This window comes from Pinus tabuliformis, chromosome 2_2 (assembly GCF_031772625.1).
Source record: "Pinus tabuliformis cultivar Carrire ecotype Pingquan chromosome 2_2, CPIR1, whole genome shotgun sequence".
NCBI classification, from domain to species: domain Eukaryota; kingdom Viridiplantae; phylum Streptophyta; class Pinopsida; order Pinales; family Pinaceae; genus Pinus; species Pinus tabuliformis.
This window is the reverse complement of record NC_142300.1, coordinates 488806077-488812968: the sequence shown is the minus strand read 5'-3', so window position 1 is coordinate 488812968 and position 6892 is coordinate 488806077. Positions and strand designations below refer to the sequence as shown.

The 6892-nt window shown below is 35.7% G+C and overlaps 1 pseudogene; it reads left to right on the top strand.

Annotated features, from left to right (window-relative positions):
* The first annotated feature begins 3970 nt into the window (after nt 1-3970).
* On the top strand, nt 3971-5680 carry LOC149193490 (putative UPF0481 protein At3g02645 pseudogene; annotated as a pseudogene).
* The last annotated feature ends 1212 nt before the right edge of the window (nt 5681-6892 follow it).

The following is a 6892-nucleotide window of genomic DNA, read 5'->3' as shown; positions in this document are numbered from 1 at the left end:
GGGGCCTCATCTAGTCTTATCCTCGTAGCATCGAATAAGGGGGACTAAAATTAAAAAGAAAAATAGTGAAATCTAACTTCCATACCTTCCACACTATTTTCTTGGTGTCTCGCTCTTTCGTGAACATCAAGTGAATATAACCCCTTTTTCATAACACCACCTCCAAATGACCCTTCACATAGGTGAGATTTCCTTTTCAACCCAAGACTTAATGAAGGCGAAAATAAACTTCCAGCCTCTGGGTCGCCTAACAAAGGTATTTTTCACCATCTCTTTGGCATTTTGCATTGGAACGTCCTTTCCTAGAACTAATAAAAGTCTAGTCTTACCAACCTTTTTGATAAAATCCTTCTTCTTTTCTCGCTTAATACCTTTCCCCCTCTATTTTGCAGAGCTCTAAGTTTTTATTGGGACCAAATGAAGGTTTCCTTGACATTCTTCCTTCCCCAAATCTGCTTGATGTTTACCATGTTCCCCATTAGATGCTAGTAATTCTCTCAAAATGTTGTCTATCGAGATTCGAGCCGATGGCACTTTAAGAATGACAGAGGTCAACGAGACCCCAAATTGGATAAAACCCTCACAGATTCTAGAATCCGGAAAAAAATCGACAGAGGCCAAGATGTCTATACCTTTTGGTTTGTTGAATGGGAGGGTTTCAGTCCATGGTGAAGAGATTGTCTTTGAGATACCCCAGGACGCCACTCTGAATCGCTAGCTTAACACCTCCAGACCCAGGCTTGTTTGATTGTGCGTGTCGACCCCTCGTGAGGCCACAGAACTTCACCCTTCTACCAATCCTCCAGATCGACCACCATGAGAACCCGAGTTTGATGCAAAGTAAGGTTTGGGTTTAGAATTCCTCTAAGCTTCCATTTTTTTTCCTCTGACTTAGCATTTAAATCAAGTGTGGATTCCCAGATATGGGTACTAGCATCTACCTTCGGTTCAGAATCCACTAAGTCTACTTCCTCCATGAGTGAGGCTTAAAGAAAATGAATTGTCATGTCAGCCTTTGAAGTGGAGCTCCCAGTAAACATGCTGGCTAGGGTTTTGGGTGACTAGTCCAGTATGGTGACGTTTGTAGCTCCAGCAAAAGGCATTACTCTCACACCATGTGTTACCTTAGAATGATAATTGTTTTCGACGGGACTAGGAAGTGCCTTCATATATGAATATTCACCACAGTTTCGAAATCAAATCCTATACCTAAGCATTCCAAAATCCAAGGGGGTATAAGTTAACTAAAACTAGGGGTATAAGTTGACTAAAACTACCTAAATAATTTGACTAAAATATTCATATTCTACCACCTATCTTTTAATATAACAAGAAACCACTTTAATCTTTTAAAATCTTTTAAATAATCATAACTTTTGCAAAATACTTTAAACTCAAAAATCATACCATGAAAGTTTTACCACATATTAATGTCAATTAAACATTAAAAACATCGTATATCACTTTCAAAATGACTGACATTAAACATTAAAAACATCGTATATCACTTTCAAAATGAAATGTAAAATATAAAATGTTTTTTTATATATATAATTGGAATTGGAATTGGATCAAATTTTACTATTACTAGTTGCTAATTTTTCTTAAAAAAGATATATATTGTATTAAAATATATTTAAAAGGTACTTCATTTATGATATATAATAACATTTTTTTTTAAATATATTTTAAAATGTAACATGTTAATTAATGGATATACATGTTAAGCTCCACTAGATGTAAATGATAATTTAATTAATTGTTAAATATATAATAATTAATTAATTAGTAAAAATAAGATTGAAATAGTTGATTTATTAAATAAATGAATAAATCTTAAAATTATAAGTTGTTTTTTGACCTTTTATGTTTTTTTAAAAGGATATTTTGGTTAATTTAATTATATATATATATATATATATATATATATATAATAATTTTAAATTATTAAATTTAAATAATTTTTTTTTTTATTTTTTCTATAATAGTAATTTTTTTTAAATATTTTCCATAACACCTAATTTATTTTTATATTATTAAACAATATAATGACCCCTTGACTAAAGAAAGCTATCACTTTTTTGGAGTAAAAAGATTTTATTTTGGTTAGCAATTTCTTTGCCCAATTACATAATTATATAGAGTCAAATTTTTAAAAACATATTACAACTAGTTTTTTGAAAAGATTTTTCGGCGTAAATCACATCAAAATTTCGAACCAAGAGTGTTGAGTGTGGTTCATCGATGAACCACACTCGTTGGTTCCAAAGGCATCTACATATGCATTATAAGGTCATTTATACCAAAAAATCTTCTCAAAAAACCTGATATAGATCACAAAAGCCTTAATTCAACAATATTACAATTATTCTGTTTCTAAACATTTATAAGATAATTACGGGTTCTCCCTGTATTCTCATTCGAATGTTAATATATATATATATATATATATATATATATATATATATATGTAAATATCCCAAATTGTATGGAGTTAATCTATGACGGGCGTCGTGAAGTGACGAGCACAACAACACGATGTAACTCTTGTAAGAAATTTGATGGCAAGAGCTAACGAGCCTGCCATAGGGCATTAAATGCCCGGCTACATGCGCCCTCGATAGCCCGATAACACACATGCCATTATTTTTTATTTATCTAGTAATCGAGGGCGCATGTAGCCAGGTATTTAATGCCCAATGACAGGCTCGTTAGCTCTTGCCAAATTTGATGGTCAAAAGACTTTTTTCTGAGGGTTAGACCCGGACAAACTGCCTTAATCGAAACACCAACTTATTAGACCCGGACAAACTGCCTTAATCGAAACACCAACTTATCGTATGACGTTCACTAAAATTCATCGAGGATAGCTTGCAGAATAGACAAAGTCGTCCTACACCAACGTTTGACTCCCGTGCGTTGAATGCGGAAAAACATTGAGAATTTATCACGTGCGTATTAGAAAATGAGATAAGTGATCGGAACGAACGAGCGAATTTTGAGGAAAAGAAGTGAAGGAATTATAGGGTCCCTGCCACCTTTCAATTGCAATTACAATTCATGGTCTCGGGCTCGGCAGAAGAGGACCGCTTTCACGCGGCAGATGGAGGGAGGCAGGCGTGAGAGAGTATGGTCAAGAATGCCCGCTTTCTTGATGGCAAATGTGCAAGTGACGGGGACGTACCAGCCACAAAGAGGAGGTGAGATGTACCCAAGTCTTTCCATAGTCAATTCCGCCTTTAATTTTCGATATTTTCTTTTGTTTCTTCTTCAGACTCCTTATCGCATTCGCTTCCCCTACCTTTCTTCGAACCCGCTTAACGCCACGGTTGTTTTTATTTGTTTAAATAATCTTTGGTTTCGATATTTTCTTTTGTTTCTTCCTCAGACTCCTTATCGCATTCGCTTCCCCTACCTTTCTTCGAGCCGGCTTAACGCCACGGTTGTTTTTATTTGTTTAAATAATCTTTGGTTTCGATATTTTCTTTTGTTTCTTCCTCAGACTCCTCATCGCATTCGCTTCCCCTACCTTTCTTCGAGCCCTCTTAACGCCACGGTTGTTTTTATTTGTTTAAATAATCTTTGATTTCGATATTTTCTTTTGTTTCTTCCTCAGACTCCTTATCGCATTCGCTTCCCCCTACCTTTCTTCGAGCCGGTTTAACGCCGAGGTTGTTTTTATTTGTTTAAATAATCTGTTGACCAGTGAAATTTATTGTGTTTAAATAATACGATTTTTTGGAGTTTCCAGATTTTATAAAAGCTTTCCCTTTAATATCATTTGCAAAAAGTGTAGTTTTCCTTATATAATATAAAAACAAAAATAAATCAAATACAATATATTAAAATACAATACCACCGACCACTGAAGCCCCTATAAGGCTGCAGAGTCACTCAACTCTCGCATATACATCTCCGCACTTTGCTATACTATTTTGTTTGCGACTCTCTTTCTCCTCTCCGAATAACCATGGAATCAAACACTGATGCAGCTCAAATGAAGATCTATGAGGATAGTTGGGTTGTTCAAATTAAGGAATCTCTCCATGTATTACAAGAAGAAGAGGACGAGAATGTAAAAGAGTTTTGCGTCTCGGTGTTTAATGTGCCGAAAGAGTTATTGGCAGAGAAGCCGGAAGCCTACATTCCTCATATGCTTTCCATCGGCCCCTTTCACCACTGGAACTCTGAGCTCCACTATATGGACCGCTACAAATTGGCAACTGCTTACAGATTTGAGAAAAAAATGAAGGGACCAGCAAAGTTTCGGTCTGTCGTTGTGGAAGAATTTAAAAAATACGACTGGCAAATCCGGAGCTGCTATCACATGTTCGTGGACTATAAGGAAGAGACCTTGGCGTGGATCATGGCTCTGGACGCCGTCTTCCTTCTTGAATGTTTGCAGTTTTATGTCAGACACGCTGACCAAAGCTCTCACTGGGAAGTCGAGCCCCTGGGACGCGAGACTGGCACCAGTGCCCTCTACAATTCCATTTTCAAAGATTTGATGAAGCTCGAAAATCAATTGCCGCTTTTTCTACTGAGAAAGCTTCTGGACTTGCAGTTGGGTTGTAAAGCTAAGGCAGAGGAGAGGTTATCCAGCGTGCTACGTCTGGTTTTCGAAGAAATATCGCCTTTCAGTTTCAAGTTGCCTGATAGTTCAAATCTCCGTATAAAGGAAAGACGGCACATGCTGGAGGCGCTGTACCACTGTATTGTCCCTCTTTCCAACATTGAAATTCCAATTCGATTTGAGGAAGAAAAGGATGCTCCTTATCCAGCGGACATGTCAACCGCTACTCCAATTCTAATTGAGGAAGAAAATGATTCTCCTGATTCAGCGGATAATTCAACCGTTACAGATGATTCGCCTGATTCAGAGGATAATTCAACCGTTACAGAAGCCTTCAGTTCGCTCTGGGACACTCTCTCCTCTGTTAAAGTTGGCCCCTTTCGATTTCTCACCGAATTGCTTCGGCGATTGCTTAAGTGGAGGCCTGCTCAATTTGCGATGAAGTTGCCGTTGCAAGTTTTACTGAGTTCGTTTAAGAGGCTCAATAAGAATGCAATGGGAAGTGGGGAAGAATCCTCTGTTCAGATCATACCGCCCTCTCGACAGGAACTGAATATTCCTTCTGTGGCCGATTTATATTTTGCGGGATTGAAATTCTCTCCTACTGATGGTGACCTCACCACAATCAAATTTGAAGAAAAAACTGCAACGCTTTACCTCCCCAAAGTAAAGTTGGATACCAACACAGAGGTAATCCTCAGAAATCTGGTGGCATTCGAAGCTTCTGCTGCGTCTGGTGCGCTTGTTTTCAAACGATACATCGATTTCATGAACGGTATGATCGATGGAGTAAAAGATGTGAAATTGTTGAGAGAGAGCGGAATTATTTGTAACTACCTCCACAGTGACGCGGAAGTTGCTTCCCTGTGGAACAGCATGGGTAAGTGCGTTCGTGTCACAGAAGCCGGATATCTAGACAAAGTTATAAAAGACTTAAATCGATATTATAGTAGAAAATGGAAAGTTCGGATGGCAGAGTTTGTGAATAATTATATATTCAGTTCGTGGAAATTCATCTCTCTTGTAGCTGCTGCGATACTTCTGATCATCACTTGTTTGCAAGCGTACTGCTCTGTCTATGATTGCAAAAGCTGGATGACGCAGTAGAGGTACGCAGCAGTATCTTGAAAGTGCGCAGCACTGAAATGCAGGAGTGCCGTTTACAATATTTCTGTTTGTCTTTCTGTGGGGTTGTGGAATGATTTGGGCGTTGCCAGAATCCTGCTGTTGTTAGAGGTGAACACGTTACATCAAATCCGATATAATTGTGTTTAGTGTTTGGAGTTTATCCTCTTAACTGGTGGATCAAATTGATAATAAATAGGGCTAAAATAATGGATTCCAACCGAGAAGTATGAAGTGGTAAAAATCAATTTGAAAGAGGAAGATAATATCTCTGTTTGTTTTCCATATGGTCTTTCAGGTGGTATTTTACGCACATCCCTAACAGAGTGCGGTTAAAAAGAGTGGCTCTTCACGCCATGTTTGGTTATGTGAATGACAATGTCAAATTGTACGAATGGAATATTTGTGTAAGTAGTAGGTCTCGGTATGGAATATTTTCATTCAGACCGTACGAATCATATCATATAATATATATATATATATGAATGATTTATTATATATAGAATGTGATTGATTTATATATATTTTTATAATTATATAAATTAAATGGTTAGTAAATTTATATAGCAATTTAAAAATTAAAATATTTATTATAAAGATTTATTCTATTTTATTATGGAAATTTTTTGTTTGTTTACTTGCATTGAGAGCTTTTATAAATTAAAATATCTATTATAGAGATTCATTTTATTATGAAAATGTTTTGCTTTTTCATCCACTAGACTACATGCTCAATATGACATGTTTTGATACTACATTTTCCTTGATTAATTAATTTAAGATAAATTAATTAAAAAAGCACTAATGTAAATATTACTATTACTTTGAATATTTAAACATATTTCATTAAGTTTAAATTTCTGTCATTCTCTTAATAATTACAAATAATTAAATAAAAATTATTAAAAACCTATTATAAAATAAACAACCTTGTAAAAATAATAAAAAACCTATTATAAAATAAAAACCCCTATTAAAAATAAATAAATAAATCTCTCTTATTATGTCATTGCCAAGCATAATATAGTATTGAGGTTGGTGTATTAATTTGGCTGCCCTGCAAAATATTTTTGGCTATCTCTAATCTTTACATTAAAATTTGGGTTTCCCAAAGTAGTGACTTAGTCCGGCCAAACACCAGGAATCTGAATCCCAAGGCAATACGTCCTTTGTCCTTTATGAAAAAATTGAGTT